We start from the raw sequence: 19,451 nt of genomic DNA, 5'->3' as shown, positions 1-19,451 counted from the left end.
AAATAAAACATGCTCAACTCATAGGCCTACCCTGTAGTTAGTTGCATTTAAATTGTCACTAAATTACCTCTGCAAAAACTCGGGTCCGTCCGGGATTTGAACCCGGGACCACTCACACCCGAAGCGAGTATCATACCCCTAGACCAACGGACGAAGTATGACACTGAAACATGCTCAGCTCGTAGTCCTTCAATTTAACTCGTTGCATTTGAATAGTCACCAAATTACTTCTGCAAAAACTCGGGTCCGTCCGGGATTTGAACCCGGAACCACTCGCACCCAAAGCGAGTGTCATACCCCTAGACCAACGGACCATGTATGAAATAAAACATGCTCAACTCATAGGCCTACCCTGTAGTTAGTTGCATTTAAATAGTCACTAAATTACCTCTGCAAAAACTCGGGTCCGTCCGAGATTTGAACCCGGGACCACTCACACCCGATGCGAGTATCATACCCCTAGGCCAACGGACCATGTATGACACTGAAACATGCTCAACTCGTAGGCCTACAATACAACTAGTTGCATTTGAATAGTCACTAAATTACCTCTGCAAAAACTCGGGTCCGTCCGGGATTTGAACCCGGGACCACTCACACCCGAAGCGAGTACCATACCCCTAGACCAACGGACCATGTATGACACTCAAACATGCTCAACTCGTAGGCCTACAATATAACTAGTTGCATTTAAATAGTCACTAAATTACCTCTGCAAAAACTCGGGTCCGTCCGGGATTTGAACCCGGGACCACTCACACCCAAAGCGAGTATCATACCCCTAGACCAACGGACCATGTATGAAATAAAACATGCTCAACTCATAGGCCTACCCTGTAGTTAGTTGCATTTAAATAGTCACTAAATTACCTCTGCAAAAACTCGGGTCCGTCCGGGATTTGACCCCGGGACCACTCACACCCGAAGCGAGTATCATACCCCTAGGCCAACGGACCATGTATGACACTGAAACATGCTCAACTCGTAGGCCTACCCTGTAGTTAGTTGCATTTAAATAGTCACTAAATTACCTCTGCAAAAACTCGGGTCCGTCCGGGATTTGAACCCGGGACCACTCACACCCAAAGCGAGTATCATACCCCTAGACCAACGGACCATGTATGAAATAAAACATGCTCAACTCATAGGCCTACCCTGTAGTTAGTTGCATTTAAATAGTCACTAAATTACTTCTGCAAAAACTCGGGTCCGTCCGGGATTTGAACCCGGGACCACTCACATCCGAAGCGAGTATCATACCCCTAGGCCAACGGACCATGTATGACACTGAAACATGCTCAACTCGTAGGCCTATAATATAACTAGTTGCATTTGAATAGTCACTAAATTACCTCTGCAAAAACTCGGGTCCGTCCGGGATTTGAACCCGGGACCACTCATACCCGAAGCGAGTATCATACCCCTAGAACAACGGACGAAGTATGACACTGAAACATGCTCAGCTCGTAGTCCTACAATTTAACTAGTTACTTTTAAATAGTCACCAAATTACTTCTGCAAAAACACGGTTCCGTCCGGGATTTGAACCCGGGACCACTCGCACCCAAAGCGAGTATCATACCCCTAGACCAACGGACCATGTATGAAATAAAACATGCTCAACTCATAGGCCTACCCTGTAGTTAGTTGCATTTAAATTGTCACTAAATTACCTCTGCAAAAACTCGGGTCCGTCCGGGATTTGAACCCGGGACCACTCACACCCGAAGCGAGTATCATACCCCTAGACCAACGGACGAAGTATGACACTGAAACATGCTCAGCTCGTAGTCCTTCAATTTAACTCGTTGCATTTGAATAGTCACCAAATTACCTCTGCAAAAACTCGGGTCCGTCCGGGATTTGAACCCGGGACCACTCACACCCGAAGCGAGTATCATACCCCTAGACCAACGGACCATGTATGAAATAAAACATGCTCAACTCATAGGCCTACCCTGTAGTTAGTTGCATTTAAATAGTCACTAAATTACCTCTGCAAAAGCTCGGGTCCGTCCTTGATTTGAACCCGGGACCACTCACACCCGAAGCGAGTATTTTTTTTTTTTTTTTTTTTTTTTTATTAAAAGCATCGAAAACATTACAATGGAATATGTAAATGGTTATAACGGGTAAATTGAATTAAAAGAATGATTAAGTTACAGCATTAATTCCTGGAGTTAACTATATAATATTAAAACAACATCTGCAACCTTGTTACGGTAATAGCTAAGTTAGAAAACTTGTTACGATGCAATAATAATGCAATATATTTGTGGGCAAAGGAACGTACCCTGGCAAGCAAAACTGGAACACTAAAAGGCACAACGATACCAAGGCCCGCTTTGACAACCAATTGACAACGATACTTCCATAAGACATACTTAACAATACTAATTAACAACAAGGCAGCCTGCCAAAATAAGAGAGGTTTATCGTTTCTAGACGCGTAACAATGAAAAATTACTAAGTTATATCTGGTACAATCAAATTTAAACTCAGGATCAAAAGTATACACACAAAATGCATTGAAAATTGACTCCCAAAGGGATCGGGACTTTGGACAGGTAAGGAACAAATGGTCAACAGTCTCATCCGCGCCGTGGCAAAAGACGCACGTAGCGTCTGGAACGAGCCCCGCGTGAACAATCCGCGATTTCACCGGTAAGCCTTGGTGGAGGATCTTCAAGTTACAAGTCGAGAGCACCGGACCCAGATGACTGTTCGTGAGGTCCTTGAATTTTACCCGTGGCCGTGGATCGTGTAAAAAAAGATTCCACCTGTGCTCGCCCGAAGATTCGAAGGTTGGGGGCAGGAGTGCGCGGTACAATGAACCAACGGATTCAACCGAGAGCGGACGCGTCGTGCCATCACCCGAGATGAACCGTACCTTAACGCATTGCGGGTCCAGAGGGGGCGCCGGACGCAGGAAGAGGCGTACCCACTCGGGAGGCAAACTGGTCTTTATCGCGTCATATAAGCGGTGCAACCGAGGCGTCGGAACATCCGTGTAGGGATCAGTCAGCAAACATTGCTCCGAAATAGCGGCAGGTGGTAAGAAGCCCGGTATGACACCATAGTGGATATCGCGAAGGGTGCGGAACCCAGCGCGGGCCAGTACTACACGCTCGAGGCCAAAAGTAGGAGGCAGCGGTATGCGAGAATTAAAGAAGAGGGGTTCTTCAAGAGGGTTGGTGACCGGTGCGACGTTCAAGGTCCGGTTTTGCAAAAACGACCACCAACTGCGCAATATTTCGCCATAACGAGGCGGCGTGGCAGCGAGGCACCTTTGTCGAAATGGTAAGCGAAAGGCGTGGTACCAAGGAAGAAGCCCACCTCCATATTCCTTGAGCAGTAAGATATGAATGGCCCGATCGTAAGGGGGCAACTCGTCCAATAGAAGACCATATGCCTCATGCAGGCGGAAGGCTTGACATTTAAGAGCAACATCCACCAGGCCAAAGCCCCCCTCGGACCTGGGACGTGTAAGAGTAACGTAGTCAATCGCGTGGTAAGTTGAACCCCAAATAAACTCCAAAAATAATTTCTTCAATTCGGATAGGAAGGACGCAGGGCAAGGAAGAACCCTCGCCAAATGCCAAAGTTTTGAAGCGACAAGACAGTTGAGGATAAGTATCTTGCCTATAACGGTCAACTGGCGGCGTTTCCAGGCACGAAGGATCGATATAAACCCGGGTAGTTTATCCTCCCAATTCAGGGAATTCGACAAGGTCAAATCGTGGGTTAAATGAACTCCTAGAAACTTACGGGGATAAGAAGACACCGTCACTCCGGAAATGGTGGTCGCCGCGTTAGTAGCCCAGGAGCCAATCCATTGGCCAGAACTCTTGTCAAGGTTTATTTTTGCACCGGAAGCCAGGCCATACTCCTCATAACGCCGAACGACGTGCGATATGGCGGACGTAGATGCCAATAGCAAAGTGTTATCGTCAACGTGTTGAAACAATACTGGGCTAGCAGTATTTTTAATCCGGATGCGGTCAATACTTGGGCACTGATCGAGAGCTAAGCATAGGGGTTCCGTGGAAAAAGCATACAGCAACGGGCTCAGCGGGCAGCCTTGACGAACGGATCGACCCAGTCTGAAGAAGTCGGTGAGAAAGCCATTAACTTTGATAGTGGTACTGCTGCTGGTGAGAAAAATCTCCATCCATTTCAGAAACCCGGGGCCAAAACCAAACGAGGCAAGTGTGCGAAGCAGAAAAGTCCAGTCCACACAATCAAACGCTTTTGTCAGGTCCATCTTCAATAGTATACCGGGCTGGTTTTTCAGATGTAAGTAAGACATCACATCGCTCACGTACCGAGTCGTCGTGGACACGTCGCGCCCACGAATAGCGCCCGTTTGACAAGGTGAAATGACGGACGGTGCGATCAACGAGAGTCGAGAGGCAAACACCTTTGCAATGAGCTTTCGATCCGTATTTAATAGCGTAATCGGCCTCCAATTACGAAGAAGCGACGGATCTCCCTCCTTTGGCAATAAAACCACCATACCCTGCGTCATGGACCGGGGTAGCCGACCCGTGGTATGGATTTACATCAAAAGGCGCAAGAATTCGTCCTTAATCAGTGGTAAGACGAACCGCCAAAACCGGACGGTGAGCCCATCCGTGCCTGGGCTACGACCAACGGCCATCGCGCGTAATGCGGCGGTAAGGTCGGGCCACGTAACAGGGCCGTCGCACAGATCCCTGTCGTCAGGTGTCAGCCGGTCCTTGACGAAGGACGTAAAGTGATCCGTAACGGAATCATCGCTCGGAGCCCGTCGGTAGAGATCACTAAAATAGCGGAAGACTTCGCCCCGCACTCGGAGGCTATCGCTGAGGGTGGTACCGTCATCCAACTGAAGATGCTTCAGGCTCCGCCTGGATTGGCGGTGCCGTTCCAAACTAAGAAAGTACCTCACTAAATTACTTCTGCCAAAACTCGGGTTCGTCCGGGATTTGAACCCGGGACCACTCGCACCCTAAGCGAGTATCATACCCCTAGACCAACGGACCATGTGTGTAACTAAACATGCTCAACTCACAGGCCTACCCCGTAGTTAGTTGCTTTTAAATAGTCACTAAATTACTTCGGCAAAAACTCGGGTTCGTCCGGGATTTTATCTCGGGACCACTCACACCCTAAGCGAGTATCATACCCCTAGACCAACGGACCATGTCTGTAACTAAATATGCTCAACTCATAGGCCTACCTTGTTGTTAGTTGCATTTAAATAGTCTCTTAATTTCTTCTGCAAAAACTCGGGTTCATCCGGGATTTGAACCCGGGACCACTCGCACCCAAAGCGAGTACCATACCCCTAGACCAACGGACCACGTTTGTAACTAAACATGCTCAACTCGTAGGCCTACCTTGTTGTTAGTTGCATTTAAATGGTCACTAAATTACTTCTGCCAAAACTCGGGTTCGTCCGGGATTTGAACCCGGGACCACTCGCACCCTAAGCGAGTATCATACCCCTAGACCAACGGACCATGTGTGTAACTAAACATGCTCAACTCTTAGGCCTACCTTGTTGTTAGTTGCATTTAAATAGTCTCTTAATTACTTCTGCAAAAACTCGGGTTCATCCGGGATTTGAACCCGGGACCACTCGCACCCAAAGCGAGTACCATTCCCCTAGACCAACGGACCATGTGTGTAACCAAACATGCTCAACTCACAGGCCTACCCCGTAGTTAGTTGCTTTTAAATAGTCACTAAATTACTTCTGCAAAAACTCGCGTACATCCGGGATTTGAACCCGAGACCACTCGCAACTTGAGCGAGTATCATACCCCTAGACCAACGGACCATGAATGATACTGAAACATGCTAAACTCGTAGGCCTACATTGTTGTTAGTTGCATTTAAATAGTCACTAAATTACTTCTGCAAAAACTCGGGTTCGTCCGGGATTTGAACCCGGAACCACTTGCACCCTAAGCGAGTATCATACCCCTAGACCAACGGACCATGTGTGTAACTAAACATGCTCCGCTCATAGGCCTACCTTGTTGTTAGTTGCATTTAAATAGTCTCTTAATTACTTCTGCAAAAACTCGGGTTCATCCGGGATTTGAACCCGGGACCACTCGCACTCAAAGCGAGTATCATACCCCTAGACCAACGGACCACGTGTGTAACTAAACATGCTCAACTCGTAGGCCTACCTTGTTGTTAGTTGCATTTAAATGGTCACTAAATTACTTCTGCCAAAACTCGGGTTCGTCCGGGATTTGAACCCGGGACCACTCGCATCCTAAGCGAGTATCATACCCCTAGACCAACGGACCATGTGTGTAACTAAACATGCTCAACTCACAGGCCTACCCCGTAGTTAGTTGCTTTTAAATAGTCACTAAATTACTTCGGCAAAAACTCGGGTTCGTCCGGGATTTTATCTCGGGACCACTCACACCCTAAGCGAGTATCATACCCCTAGACCAACGGACCATGTCTGTAACTAAATATGCTCAACTCATAGGCCTACCTTGTTGTTAGTTGCATTTAAATAGTCTCTTAATTTCTTCTGCAAAAACTCGGGTTCATCCGGGATTTGAACCCGGGACCACTCGCACCCAAAGCGAGTACCATACCCCTAGACCAACGGACCATGTGTGTAACCAAACATGCTCAACTCACAGGCCTACCCCGTAGTTAGTTGCTTTTAAATAGTCACTAAATTACTTCGGCAAAAACTCGGGTTCGTCCGGGATTTTATCTCGGGACCACTCACACCCTAAGCGAGTATCATACCCCTAGACCAACGGACCATGTGTGTGACCAAACATGCTCAACTCTTAGGCCTACCTTGTTGTTAGTTGCAATTAAATAGTCACTAACTTACTTCTGCAAAAACTCGGGTTCGTCCTTGATTTGAACCCGGGACCACACACACCCTAAGCGAGTATCATACCCCTAGACCAACGGACCATGTGTCCAACAAAACATGCTCAACTCTTAGGCCTACCTTGTTGTTAGTTTCATTTAAATAGTCACTAAATTACTTCTGCAAAAATTCGGGTTCGTCCGCGATTTGAACCCGGGACCACTCGCACCCTAAGCGAGTATCATACCCCTAGACCAACGGACCATGTGTGTAATTAAACATGCTCAACTCATAGGCCTACCTTGTTGTTAGTTGCATTTTAATAGTCTCTTAATTACTTCTGCAAAAACTCGCGTACATCCGGGATTTGAACCCGAGACCACTCGCAACTTGAGCGAGTATCATACCCCTAGACCAACGGACCATGAATGATACTGAAACATGCCTAACTCGTAGGCCTACATTGTTGTTAGTTGCATTTAAATAGTCACTAACTTACTTCTGCAAAAACTCGGGTTCGTCCGGGATTTGAACCCGGGACCACTCGCAACTTGAGCGAGTATCATACCCCTAGACCAACGGACCATGAATGATACTGAAACATTCTAAACTCGTAGGCCTACCTTGTTGTTAGTTGCATTTAAATAGTCACTAAATTGCTTCTGCATAAACTCGGGTCCGTCCGGGATTTGAACCCGGGGCCACTCACAACCGAAGCGTGTATCATACCCCTAGACCAAAGGTCCATGAATGATACTGAAACACGCTCAACTCATAGGTCTACCCTGTAGTTAGTTGCGTTTAAATAGTCACAAACTTACTTCTGCAAAAACTCGGGTTCGTCCGGGATTTGAAGCCGGGACCACTCGCACCCTAAGCGAGTATCATACCCCTAGACCAACGGACCATGTGTGTAATTAAACATGCTCAACTCATAGGCCTACCTTGTTGTTAGTTGCATTTAAACAGTCTCTTAATTACTTCTGCAAAAACTCGCGTACATCCGGGATTTGAACCCGAGACCACTCGAAAATTGAGCGAGTATCATACCCCTAGACCAACGGACCATGAATGATACTGAAACATGCTAAACTCGTAGGCCTACATTGTTGTTAGTTGCATTTAAATAGTCACTAAATTACTTCTGCAAAAACTCGGGTTCGTCCGGGATTTGAACCCGGGACCACTTGCACCCTAAGCGAGTATCATACCCCTAGACCAACGGACCATGTGTGTAACTAAACATGCTCCGCTCATAGGCCTACCTTGTTGTTAGTTGCATTTAAATAGTCTCTTAATTACTTCTGCAAAAACTCGGGTTCATCCGGGATTTGAACCCGGGACCACTCGCACCCAAAGCGAGTACCATACCCCTAGACCAACGGACCATGTGTGTAACCAAACATGCTCAACTCACAGGCCTACCTTGTTGTTAGTTGCATTTAAATGGTCACTAAATTACTTCTGCCAAAACTCGGGTTCGTCCGGGATTTGAACCCGGGACCACTCGCACCCTAAGCGAGTATCATACCCCTAGATCAACGGACCATGTGTGTAACTAAACATGCTCAACTCATAGGCCTACCTTGTTGTTAGTTGCATTTAAATAGTCTCTTAATTTCTTCTGCAAAAACTCGGGTTCATCCGGGATTTGAACCCGGGACCACTCGCACCCAAAGCAAGTACCATACCCCTAGACCAACGGACCATGTGTGTAACCAAACATGCTCAACTCACAGGCCTACCCCGTAGTTAGTTGCTTTTAAATAGTCACTAAATTACTTGGGCAAAAACTCGGGTTCGTCCGGGATTTTATCTCGGGACCACTCACACCCTAAGCGAGTATCATACCCCTAGACCAACGGACCATGTCTGTAACTAAATATGCTCAACTCATAGGCCTACCCTGTAGTTAGTTGCATTTAAATAGTCACTAAATTGCTTCTGCATAAACTCGGGTTCGTTCGGGATTTGAACCCGGGACCACTCACACCCTAAGCGAGTATCATACCCCTAGACCAACGGACCATGTGTCTAACAAAACATGCTCAACTCTTAGGCCTACCTTGTTGTTAGTTGCATTTAAATGGTCACTAAATTACTTCTGCCAAAACTCGGGTTCGTCCGGGATTTGAACCCGGGACCACTCGCACCCTAAGCGAGTATCATACCCCTAGACCAACGGACCATGTGTGTAACTAAACATGCTCAACTCACAGGCCTACCTTGTTGTTAGTTGCATTTAAATAGTCTCTTAATTTCTTCTGCAAAAACTCGGGTTCATCCGGGATTTGAACCCGGGACCACTCGCACCCAAAGCGAGTACCATACCCCTAGACCAACGGACCATGTGTGTAACCAAACATGCTCAACTCACAGGCCTACCCCGTAGTTAGTTGCTTTTAAATAGTCACTAAATTACTTGGGCAAAAACTCGGGTTCGTCCGGGATTTTATCTCGGGACCACTCACACCCTAAGCGAGTATCATACCCCTAGACCAACGGACCATGTCTGTAACTAAATATGCTCAACTCATATGCCTACCCTGTAGTTAGTTGCATTTAAATAGTCACTAAATTGCTTCTGCATAAACTCGGGTCCGTCCGGGATTTGAACCCGGGACCACTCACACCCGAAGCGTGTATCATACCCCTAGACCAACGGACCATGTGTGTGACCAAACATGCTCAACTCTTAGGCCTACCTTGTTGTTAGTGGCAATTAAATAGTCACTAACTTACTTCTGCAAAAACTCGGGTTCGTTCGGGATTTGAACCCGGGACCACTCACACCCTAAGCGAGTATCATACCCCTAGACCAACGGACCATGTGTCTAACAAAACATGCTCAACTCTTAGGCCTACCTTGTTGTTAGTTTCATTTAAATAGTCACTAAATTACTTCTGCAAAAATTCGGGTTCGTCCGCGATTTGAACCCGGGACCACTCGCACCCGAAGCGTGTATCATGCCCCTAGACCAACGGACTATGTGTGTAACTAAAGATGCTCAACTCATAGGCCTACCTTGTTGTTAGTTGCATTTAAATAGTCTCTTAATTACTTCTGCAAAAACTCGCGTACATCCGGGATTTGAACCCGAGACCACTCGCAACTTGAGCGAGTATCATACCCCTAGACCAACGGTTCATGAATGATACTGAAACATGCTAAACTCGTAGGCCTACATTGTTGTTAGTTGCATTTAAATAGTCACTAAATTACTTCTGCAAAAACTCGGGTTCATCCGGGATTTGAACGCGGGAACACTCGCAACCTCAGTGAGTATCATAGCCCTAGACCAACGGACCATGTGTGTAACTAAACATGCTCCGCTCATAGGCCTACCTTGTTGTTAGTTGCATTTAAATAGTCTCTTAATTTCTTCTGCAAAAACTCGGGTTCATCCGGGATTTGAACCCGGGACCACTCGCACCCAAAGCGAGTATCATACCCCTAGACCAACGGACCACGTGTGTAACTAAACATGCTCAACTCGTAGGCCTACCTTGTTGTTAGTTGCATTTAAATGGTCACTAAATTTTTTCTGCCAAAACTCGGGTTCGTCCGGGATTTGAACCCGGGACCACTCGCACCCTAAGCGAGTATCATACCCCTAGACCAACGGACCATGTGTGTAACTAAACATGCTCAACTCATAGGCCTACCTTGTTGTTAGTTGCATTTAAATAGTCTCTTAATTACTTCTGCAAAAACTCGGGTTCATCCGGGATTTGAACCCGGGACCACTCGCACCCAAAGCGAGTACCATACCCCTACACCAACGGACCATGTGTGTAACCAAACTTGCTCAACTCACAGGCCTACCCCGTAGTTAGTTGCTTTTAAATAGTCACTAAATTACTTCGGCAAAAACTCGGGTTCGTCCGGGATTTTATCTCGGGACCACTCACACCCTAAGCGAGTATCATACCCCTAGACCAACGGACCATGTCTGTAACTAAATATGCTCAACTCATAGGCCTACCCTGTAGTTAGTTGCATTTAAATAGTCACTAAATTACTTCTGCATAAACTCGGGTCCGTCCGGGATTTGAACCCGGGACCACTCACACCCGAAGCGTGTATCATACCCCTAGACCAACGGATCATGTGTGTAACCAAACATGCTCAACTCTTAGGCCTACCTTGTTGTTAGTTGCATTTAAATAGTCACTAACTTACTTCTGCAAAAACTCGGGTTCGTCCGGGATTTGAACCCGGGACCACTCACACCCTAAGCGAGTATCATACCCCTAGACCAACGGACCATGTGTCTAACAAAACATGCTCAACTCTTAGGCCTACCTTGTTGTTAGTTTCATTTAAATAGTCACTAAATTACTTCTGCAAAAATTCGGGTTCGTCCGCGATTTGAACCCGGGACCACTCGCACCCTAGGCGAGTATCATACCCCTAGACCAACGGACATGTGTGTAATTAAACATGCTCAACTCATAGGCCTACCTTGTTGTTAGTTGCATTTAAATAGTCTCTTAATTACTTCTGCAAAAACTCGCGTACATCCGGGATTTGAACCCGAGAATACTCGCAACTTGAGCGAGTATCATACCCCTAGACCAACGGACCATGAATGATACTGAAACATGCCAAACTCGTAGGCCTACATTGTTGTTAGTTGCATTTAAATAGTCACTAACTTACTTCTGCAAAAACTCGGGTTTGTCCGGGATTTGAACCCGGGACCACTCGCACCCTAAGCGAGTATCATACCCCTAGACCAACGGACCATGTGTCTAACAAAACATGCTCAACTCTTAGGCCTACCTTGTTGTTAGTTTCATTTAAAAAGTCACTAAATTACTTCTGCAAAAATTCGGGTTCGTCCGCGATTTGAACCCGGGACCACTCGCACCCTAAGCGAGTAACATACCCCTAGACCAACGGACCATGTGTGTAACTAAAGATGCTCAACTCATAGGCCTACCTTGTTGTTAGTTGCATTTAAATAGTCTCTTAATTGCTTCTGCAAAAACTCGCGTACATCCGGGATTTGAACCCGAGACCACTCGCAACTTGAGCGAGTATCATACCCCTAGACCAACGGACCATGAATGATACTGAAACATGCTAAACTCGTAGGCCTACATTGTTGTTAGTTGCATTTAAATAGTCACTAAATTACTTCTGCAAAAACTCGGGTTCGTCCGGGATTTGAACCCGGGACCACTTGCACCCTAAGCGAGTATCATACCCCTAGACCAACGGACCATGTGTGTAACTAAACATGCTCCGCTCATAGGCCTACCTTGTTGTTAGTTGCATTTAAATAGTCTCTTAATTACTTCTGCAAAAACTCGGGTTCATCCGGGATTTGAACCCGGGACCACTCGCACCCAAAGCGAGTATCATACCCCTAGACCAACGGACCACGTGTGTAACTAAACATGCTCAACTCGTAGGCCTACCTTGTTGTTAGTTTCATTTAAATGGTCACTAAAGTACTTCTGCCAAAACTCGGCTTCGTCCGGGATTTGAACCCGGGACCACTCGCACCCTAAGCGAGTATCATACCCCTAGACCAACGGACCATGTCTGTAACTAAATATGCTCAACTCATAGGCCTACCCTGTAGTTAGTTGCATTTAAATAGTCACTAAATTGCTTCTGCATAAACTCGGGTCCGTCCGGGATTTGAACCCGGGGCCACTCACACCCGAAGCGTGTATCATACCCTTAGACCAACGGACCATGAATGATACTGAAACATGCTCAACTCATAGGTCTACCCTGTAGTTAGTTGCGTTTAAATAGTCACTAAACTACTTCTGCAAAAACTCGGGTTCGTCCGGGATTTGCACCCGGGACCACTCGCACCCTGAGCGAGTATCATACCCCTAGACCAACGGACCATGTGTGTAACTAAACATGCTCAACTCATAGGTCTACCATGTAGTTAGTTGCGTTTAAATAGTCACTAAACTACTTCTGCAAAAACTCGGGTTCATCCGGGATTTGATCCCGGGACCACTCGCAACCTGAGCGAGTATCATACCCCTAGACCAACGGGCCATGTGTGTAACTAAACATGCTCAACTCATAGGCCTACCTTGTTGTTAGTTGCATTTAAATAGTCACTAAATTACTTCTGCAAAAACACGGGTTCGTCCGGGATTTGAACGCGGGACCACTCGCAACCCCAGTGAGTATAATAGCCCTAGACCAACGGACCATGTGTGTAACTTAACATGCTCAACTCATAGGCCTACCTTGTTGTTAGTTGCATTTAAATAGTCTCTTAATTACTTCTGCAAAAACTCGGGTTCATCCGGGATTTGAACCCGGGACCACTCACACCCGAAGCGTGTATCATACCCCTAGACCAACGGACCATGAATGATACTGAAACATGCTCAACTCATAGGTCTACCCTGTAGTTAGTTGCGTTTAAATAGTCACTAAACTACTTCTGCAAAAACTCGGGTTCGTCCGGGATTTGCACCCGGGACCACTCGCACCCTGAGCGCGTATCATACCCCTAGACCAACGGACCATGTGTGTAACTTAACATGCTCAACTCATAGGTCTACCCTGTAGTTAGTTGCGTTTAAATAGTCACTAAACTGCTTCTGCAAAAACTCGGGTTCATCCGGGATTTGATCCCGGGACCACTCGCAACCTGAGCGAGTATCATGCCCCTAGACCAACGGGCCATGTGTCTAACTAAACATGCTCAACTCTTAGGCCTACCTTGTTGTTAGTTTCATTTAATAGTCACTAAATTACTTCTGCAAAAACTCGGGTTCGTCCGCGATTTGAACCCGGGACCACTCGCACCCTAAGCGAGTATCATACCCCTAGACCAACGGACCATGTGTGTAACTAAACATGCTCAACTCATAGGCCTACCTTGTTGTTAGTTGCATTTAAATAGTCACTAAATTACTTCTGCAAAAACACGGGTTCGTCCGGGATTTGAACGCGGGACCACTCGCAACCTCAGTGAGTATCATAGCCCTAGACCAACGGACCATGTGTGTAACTAAACATGCTCAACTCATAGGCCTACCTTGTTGTTAGTTGCATTTAAATAGTCTCTTAATTACTTCTGCAAAAACTCGGGTTCATCCGGGATTTGAACCCGGGACCACTCACACCCGAAGCGTGTATCATACCCCTAGACCAACGGACCATGAATGATACTGAAACATGCTCAACTCATAGGTCTACCCTGTAGTTAGTTGCGTTTAAATAGTCACTAAATTACTTCTGCCAAAACTCGGGTTCGTCCGGGATTTGAACCCGGGACCACTCGCACCCTAAGCGAGTATCATACCCCTAGACCAACGGACCATGTGTGTAACTAAACATGCTCAACTCATAGGCCTACCTTGTTGTTAGTTGCATTTAAATAGTCTCTTAATTACTTCTGCAAAAACTCGGGTTTATCCGGGATTTGAACCCGGGACCACTCGCACCCAAAGCGATTACCATACCCCTAGACCAACGGACCATGTGTGTAACCAAACATGCTCAACTCATAGGCCTACCCCGTAGTTAGTTGCTTTTAAATAGTCACTAAATTACTTCGGCAAAAGCTCGGGTTCGTCCGGGATTTTATCTCGGGACCACTCACACCCTAAGCGAGTATCATACCCCTAGACCAACGGACCATGTCTGTAACTAAATATGCTCAACTCATAGGCCTACCCTGTAGTTAGTTGCATTTAAATAGTCACTAAATTGCTTCTGCATAAACTCGGGTCCGTCCGGGATTTGAACCCGGGGCCACTCACACCCGAAGCGTGTATCATACCCTTAGACCAACGTACCATGAATGATACCGAAACATGCTCAACTCATAGGTCTACCCTGTAGTTAGTTGCGTTTAAATAGTCACTAAACTACTTCTGCAAAAACTCGGGTTCATCCGGGATTTGATCCCGGGACCACTCGAAACCTGAGCGAGTATCATACCCCTAGACCAACGGGCCATGTGTCTAACTAAACATGCTCAACTCTTAGGCCTACCTTGTTGTTAGTTTCATTTAATAGTCACTAAATTACTTCTGCAAAAACTCGGGTTCGTCCGGGATTTGATCCCGGGACCACTCGCAACCTGAGCGAGTATCATACCCCTAGACCAACGGGCCATGTGTGTAACTAAACATGCTCAACTCATAGGCCTACTTTGTTGTTAGTTGCATTTAAATAGTCACTAAATTACTTCTGCAAAAACACGGGTTCGTCCGGGATTTGAACGCGGGACCACTCGCAACCCCAGTGAGTATCATAGCCCTAGACCAACGGACCATGTGTGTAACTTAACATGCTCAACTCATAGGCCTACCTTGTTGTTAGTTGCATTTAAATAGTCTCTTAATTACTTCTGCAAAAACTCGGGTTCATCCGGGATTTGAACCCGGGACCACTCACACCCGAAGCGTGTATCATACCCCTAGACCAACGGACCATGAATGATACTGAAACATGCTCAACTCATAGGTCTACCCTGTAGTTAGTTGCGTTTAAATAGTCACTAAACTACTTCTGCAAAAACTCGGGTTCGTCCGGGATTTGCACCCGGGACCACTCGCACCCTGAGCGAGTATCATACCCCTAGACCAACGGACCATGTGTGTAACTTAACATGCTCAACTCATAGGTCTACCCTGTAGTTAGTTGCGTTTAAATAGTCACTAAACTGCTTCTGCAAAAACTCGGGTTCATCCGGGATTTGATCCCGGGACCACTCGCAACCTGAGCGAGTATCATGCCCCTAGACCAACGGGCCATGTGTCTAACTAAACATGCTCAACTCTTAGGCCTACCTTGTTGTTAGTTTCATTTAATAGTCACTAAATTACTTCTGCAAAAACTCGGGTTCGTCCGCGATTAGAACCCGGGACCACTCGCACCCTAAGCGAGTATCATACCCCTAGACCAACGGACCATGTGTGTAACTAAACATGCTCAACTCATAGGCCTACCTTGTTGTTAGTTGCATTTAAATAGTCACTAAATTACTTCTGTAAAAACACGGGTTCGTCCGGGATTTGAACGCGGGACCACTCGCAACCTCAGTGAGTATCATAGCCCTAGACCAACGGACCATGTGTGTAACTAAACATGCTCAACTCATAGGCCTACCTTGTTGTTAGTTGCATTTAAATAGTCTCTTAATTACTTCTGCAAAAACTCGGGTTCATCCGGGATTTGAACCCGGGACCACTCACACCCGAAGCGTGTATCATACCCCTAGACCAACGGACCATGAATGATACTGAAACATGCTCAACTCATAGGTCTACCCTGTAGTTAGTTGCGTTTAAATAGTCACTAAATTACTTCTGCCAAAACTCGGGTTCGTCCGGGATTTGAACCCGGGACCACTCGCACCCTAAGCGAGTATCATACCCCTAGACCAACGGACCATGTGTGTAACTAAACATGCTCAACTCATAGGCCTACCTTGTTGTTAGTTGCATTTAAATAGTCTCTTAATTACTTCTGCAAAAACTCGGGTTTATCCGGGATTTAAACCCGGGACCACTCGCACCCAAAGCGATTACCATACCCCTAGACCAACGGACCATGTGTGTAACCAAACATGCTCAACTCATAGGCCTACCCCGTAGTTAGTTGCTTTTAAATAGTCACTAAATTACTTCGGCAAAAGCTCGGGTTCGTCCGGGATTTTATCTCGGGACCACTCACACCCTAAGCGAGTATCATACCCCTAGACCAACGGACCATGTCTGTAACTAAATATGCTCAACTCATAGGCCTACCCTGTAGTTAGTTGCATTTAAATAGTCACTAAATTGCTTCTGCATAAACTCGGGTCCGTCCGGGATTTGAACCCGGGGCCACTCACACCCGAAGCGTGTATCATACCCTTAGACCAACGTACCATGAATGATACCGAAACATGCTCAACTCATAGGCCTACCCTGTAGTTAGTTGCGTTTAAATAGTCACTAAACTACTTCTGCAAAAATTCGGGTTCGTCCGGGATTTGCACCCGTGACCACTCGCACCCTGAGCGAGTATCATAACCCTAGACCAACGGACCATGTGTGTAACTAAACATGCTCAACTCATAGGTCTACCCTGTAGTTAGTTGCGTTTAAATAGTCACTAAACTACTTCTGCAAAAACTCGGGTTCATCCGGGATTTGATCCCGGGACCACTCGAAACCTGAGCGAGTATCATACCCCTAGACCAACGGGCCATGTGTCTAACTAAACATGCTCAACTCTTAGGCCTACCTTGTTGTTAGTTTCATTTAATAGTCACTAAATTACTTCTGCAAATCTCGGGTTCGTCCGCGATTAGACCCCGGGACCACTCGCACCCTAAGCGAGTATCATACCCCTAGACCAACGGACCATGTGTGTAACCAAACATGCTCAACTCATAGGCCTACCCCGTAGATAGTTCCTTTTAAATAGTCACTAAATTACTTCGGCAAAAGCTCGGGTTCGTCCGCGAATAGAACCCGGGACGACTCGCACCCTAAGCGAGTATCATACCCCTAGACCAACGGACCATGTGTGTAACTAAACATGCTCAACTCATAGGCCTACCTTGTTGTTAGTTGCATTTAAATAGTCACTAAATTACTTCTGCAAAAACACGGGTTCGTCCGGGATTTGAACGCGGGACCACTCGCAACCTCAGTGAGTATCATAGCCCTAGACCAACGGACCATGTGTGTAACTAAACATGCTCAACTGATAGGCCTACCTTGTTGTTAGTTGCATTTAAATAGTCTCTTAATTACTTCTGCAAAAACTCGGGTTCATCCGGGATTTGAACCCGGGACCACTCACACCCGAAGCGTGTATCATACCCCTAGACCAACGGACCATGAATGATACTGAAACATGCTCAACTCATAGGTCTACCCTGTAGTTAGTTGCGTTTAAATAGTCACTAAATTACTTCTGCCAAAACTCGGGTTCGTCCGGGATTTGAACCCGGGACCACTCGCACCCTAAGCGAGTATCATACCCCTAGACCAACGGGCCATGTGTGTAACTAAACATGCTCAACTCATAGGCCTACCTTGTTGTTAGTTGCATTTAAATAGTCTCTTAATTACTTCTGCAAAAACTCGGGTTTATCCGGGATTTGAACCCGGGACCACTCGCACCCAAAGCGATTACCATACCCCTAGACCAACGGACCATGTGTGTAACCAAACATGCTCAACTCATAGGCCTACCCCGTAGTTAGTTGCTTTTAAATAGTCACTAAATTACTTCGGCAAAAGCTCGGGTTCGTCCGGGGTTTTATCTCGGGACCACTCGCACCCTAAGCGAGTATCATACCCCTAGACCAACGGACCATGTGTGTAACTAAACATGCTCAACTCATAGGCCTACCTTGTTGTTAGTTGCATTTAAATAGTCTCTTAATTACTTCTGCAAAATCTCGGGTTTATCCGGGATTTGAACCCGGGACCACTCGCACCCAAAGCGAGTCCCATACCCCTAGACCAACGGACCATGTGTGTAACCAAACATGCTCAACTCATAGGCCTACCCCGTAGTTAGTTCCTTTTAAATAGTCACTAAATTACTTCGGCAAAATCTCGGGTTTATCCGGGATTTGAACCCGGGACCACTCGCACCCAAAGCGAGTCCCATACCCCTAGACCAACGGACCATGTGTGTAACCAAACATGCTCAACTCATAGGCCTACCCCGTAGTTAGTTCCTTTTAAATAGTCACTAAATTACTTCGGCAAAAGCTCGGGTTCGTCCGCGAATAGAACCCGGGACGACTCGCACCCTAAGCGAGTATCATACCCCTAGACCAACGGACCATGTGTGTAACTAAACATGCTCAACTCATAGGCCTACCTTGTTGTTAGTTGCATTTAAATAGTCACTAAATTACTTCTGCAAAAACACGGGTTCGTCCGGGATTTGAACGCGGGACCACTCGCAACCTCAGTGAGTATCATAGCCCTAGACCAACGGACCATGTGTGTAACTAAACATGCTCAACTGATAGGCCTACCTTGTTGTTAGTTGCATTTAAATAGTCTCTTAATTACTTCTGCAAAAACTCGGGTTCATCCGGGATTTGAACCCGGGACCACTCACACCCGAAGCGTGTATCATACCCCTAGACCAACGGACCATGAATGATACTGAAACATGCTCAACTCATAGGTCTACCCTGTAGTTAGTTGCGTTTAAATAGTCACTAAATTACTTCTGCCAAAACTCGGGTTCGTCCGGGATTTGAACCCGGGACCACTCGCACCCTAAGCGAGTATCATACCCCTAGACCAACGGGCCATGTGTGTAACTAAACATGCTCAACTCATAGGCCTACCTTGTTGTTAGTTGCATTTAAATAGTCTCTTAATTACTTCTGCAAAAACTCGGGTTTATCCGGGATTTGAACCCGGGACCACTCGCACCCAAAGCGATTACCATACCCCTAGACCAACGGACCATGTGTGTAACCAAACATGCTCAACTCATAGGCCTACCCCGTAGTTAGTTGCTTTTAAATAGTCACTAAATTACTTCGGCAAAAGCTCGGGTTCGTCCGGGGTTTTATCTCGGGACCACTCGCACCCTAAGCGAGTATCATACCCCTAGACCAACGGACCATGTGTGTAACTAAAC

The 19,451-nt window shown here is 46.5% G+C and overlaps 28 non-coding genes across 28 annotated transcripts; all 28 read right to left on the bottom strand.

Moving 5' to 3' along the window:
* Window positions 1-79: 79 nt before the first annotated feature.
* On the bottom strand, window positions 80-153 carry TRNAP-CGG (transfer RNA proline (anticodon CGG)). Its single transcript has one exon. It is a non-coding gene; the product is annotated as a tRNA-Pro (tRNA).
* Window positions 154-242: 89 nt separating this feature from the next.
* Window positions 243-314, bottom strand: TRNAP-UGG (transfer RNA proline (anticodon UGG)). The gene has a single exon. It is a non-coding gene; the product is annotated as a tRNA-Pro (tRNA).
* A 249-nt stretch (window positions 315-563) lies between these two features.
* TRNAP-CGG (transfer RNA proline (anticodon CGG)) lies at window positions 564-635 on the bottom strand. Its single transcript has one exon. It is a non-coding gene; the product is annotated as a tRNA-Pro (tRNA).
* An 89-nt stretch (window positions 636-724) lies between these two features.
* Window positions 725-796, bottom strand: TRNAP-UGG (transfer RNA proline (anticodon UGG)). The gene has a single exon. It is a non-coding gene; the product is annotated as a tRNA-Pro (tRNA).
* A 249-nt stretch (window positions 797-1,045) lies between these two features.
* TRNAP-UGG (transfer RNA proline (anticodon UGG)) lies at window positions 1,046-1,117 on the bottom strand. The gene has a single exon. It is a non-coding gene; the product is annotated as a tRNA-Pro (tRNA).
* An 88-nt stretch (window positions 1,118-1,205) lies between these two features.
* On the bottom strand, window positions 1,206-1,277 carry TRNAP-CGG (transfer RNA proline (anticodon CGG)). The gene has a single exon. It is a non-coding gene; the product is annotated as a tRNA-Pro (tRNA).
* Window positions 1,278-1,526: 249 nt separating this feature from the next.
* TRNAP-UGG (transfer RNA proline (anticodon UGG)) lies at window positions 1,527-1,599 on the bottom strand. The gene has a single exon. It is a non-coding gene; the product is annotated as a tRNA-Pro (tRNA).
* Window positions 1,600-1,685: 86 nt separating this feature from the next.
* Window positions 1,686-1,759, bottom strand: TRNAP-CGG (transfer RNA proline (anticodon CGG)). Its single transcript has one exon. It is a non-coding gene; the product is annotated as a tRNA-Pro (tRNA).
* Window positions 1,760-1,848: 89 nt separating this feature from the next.
* TRNAP-CGG (transfer RNA proline (anticodon CGG)) lies at window positions 1,849-1,920 on the bottom strand. Its single transcript has one exon. It is a non-coding gene; the product is annotated as a tRNA-Pro (tRNA).
* Window positions 1,921-4,952: 3,032 nt separating this feature from the next.
* TRNAP-AGG (transfer RNA proline (anticodon AGG)) lies at window positions 4,953-5,024 on the bottom strand. Its single transcript has one exon. It is a non-coding gene; the product is annotated as a tRNA-Pro (tRNA).
* Window positions 5,025-5,432: 408 nt separating this feature from the next.
* On the bottom strand, window positions 5,433-5,504 carry TRNAP-AGG (transfer RNA proline (anticodon AGG)). Its single transcript has one exon. It is a non-coding gene; the product is annotated as a tRNA-Pro (tRNA).
* Window positions 5,505-6,073: 569 nt separating this feature from the next.
* TRNAS-UGA (transfer RNA serine (anticodon UGA)) lies at window positions 6,074-6,145 on the bottom strand. Its single transcript has one exon. It is a non-coding gene; the product is annotated as a tRNA-Ser (tRNA).
* Window positions 6,146-6,233: 88 nt separating this feature from the next.
* Window positions 6,234-6,305, bottom strand: TRNAP-AGG (transfer RNA proline (anticodon AGG)). Its single transcript has one exon. It is a non-coding gene; the product is annotated as a tRNA-Pro (tRNA).
* A 1,692-nt stretch (window positions 6,306-7,997) lies between these two features.
* Window positions 7,998-8,069, bottom strand: TRNAP-AGG (transfer RNA proline (anticodon AGG)). The gene has a single exon. It is a non-coding gene; the product is annotated as a tRNA-Pro (tRNA).
* A 248-nt stretch (window positions 8,070-8,317) lies between these two features.
* Window positions 8,318-8,389, bottom strand: TRNAP-AGG (transfer RNA proline (anticodon AGG)). Its single transcript has one exon. It is a non-coding gene; the product is annotated as a tRNA-Pro (tRNA).
* A 568-nt stretch (window positions 8,390-8,957) lies between these two features.
* Window positions 8,958-9,029, bottom strand: TRNAP-AGG (transfer RNA proline (anticodon AGG)). The gene has a single exon. It is a non-coding gene; the product is annotated as a tRNA-Pro (tRNA).
* A 408-nt stretch (window positions 9,030-9,437) lies between these two features.
* TRNAP-CGG (transfer RNA proline (anticodon CGG)) lies at window positions 9,438-9,509 on the bottom strand. The gene has a single exon. It is a non-coding gene; the product is annotated as a tRNA-Pro (tRNA).
* Window positions 9,510-10,238: 729 nt separating this feature from the next.
* TRNAP-UGG (transfer RNA proline (anticodon UGG)) lies at window positions 10,239-10,310 on the bottom strand. The gene has a single exon. It is a non-coding gene; the product is annotated as a tRNA-Pro (tRNA).
* An 88-nt stretch (window positions 10,311-10,398) lies between these two features.
* TRNAP-AGG (transfer RNA proline (anticodon AGG)) lies at window positions 10,399-10,470 on the bottom strand. Its single transcript has one exon. It is a non-coding gene; the product is annotated as a tRNA-Pro (tRNA).
* A 568-nt stretch (window positions 10,471-11,038) lies between these two features.
* Window positions 11,039-11,110, bottom strand: TRNAP-AGG (transfer RNA proline (anticodon AGG)). The gene has a single exon. It is a non-coding gene; the product is annotated as a tRNA-Pro (tRNA).
* Window positions 11,111-11,518: 408 nt separating this feature from the next.
* TRNAP-AGG (transfer RNA proline (anticodon AGG)) lies at window positions 11,519-11,590 on the bottom strand. Its single transcript has one exon. It is a non-coding gene; the product is annotated as a tRNA-Pro (tRNA).
* Window positions 11,591-11,999: 409 nt separating this feature from the next.
* On the bottom strand, window positions 12,000-12,071 carry TRNAP-AGG (transfer RNA proline (anticodon AGG)). The gene has a single exon. It is a non-coding gene; the product is annotated as a tRNA-Pro (tRNA).
* An 88-nt stretch (window positions 12,072-12,159) lies between these two features.
* On the bottom strand, window positions 12,160-12,231 carry TRNAP-UGG (transfer RNA proline (anticodon UGG)). Its single transcript has one exon. It is a non-coding gene; the product is annotated as a tRNA-Pro (tRNA).
* Window positions 12,232-12,318: 87 nt separating this feature from the next.
* On the bottom strand, window positions 12,319-12,391 carry TRNAP-AGG (transfer RNA proline (anticodon AGG)). The gene has a single exon. It is a non-coding gene; the product is annotated as a tRNA-Pro (tRNA).
* A 1,690-nt stretch (window positions 12,392-14,081) lies between these two features.
* Window positions 14,082-14,153, bottom strand: TRNAP-AGG (transfer RNA proline (anticodon AGG)). The gene has a single exon. It is a non-coding gene; the product is annotated as a tRNA-Pro (tRNA).
* Window positions 14,154-16,162: 2,009 nt separating this feature from the next.
* TRNAP-AGG (transfer RNA proline (anticodon AGG)) lies at window positions 16,163-16,234 on the bottom strand. The gene has a single exon. It is a non-coding gene; the product is annotated as a tRNA-Pro (tRNA).
* Window positions 16,235-17,762: 1,528 nt separating this feature from the next.
* TRNAP-AGG (transfer RNA proline (anticodon AGG)) lies at window positions 17,763-17,834 on the bottom strand. Its single transcript has one exon. It is a non-coding gene; the product is annotated as a tRNA-Pro (tRNA).
* Window positions 17,835-19,043: 1,209 nt separating this feature from the next.
* On the bottom strand, window positions 19,044-19,115 carry TRNAP-AGG (transfer RNA proline (anticodon AGG)). The gene has a single exon. It is a non-coding gene; the product is annotated as a tRNA-Pro (tRNA).
* Window positions 19,116-19,451: the final 336 nt, after the last annotated feature.

The sequence above is a fragment of the Phalangium opilio genome, unplaced genomic scaffold, assembly GCF_054372755.1.
Source record: "Phalangium opilio isolate 3A_F unplaced genomic scaffold, DU_Popi_V2 ptg000094l_1, whole genome shotgun sequence".
In the NCBI taxonomy this organism is placed as follows: domain Eukaryota; kingdom Metazoa; phylum Arthropoda; class Arachnida; order Opiliones; family Phalangiidae; genus Phalangium; species Phalangium opilio.
Note: the sequence above shows the minus strand (reverse complement) of the source record. Positions and strands in the feature narration are given on the sequence as shown.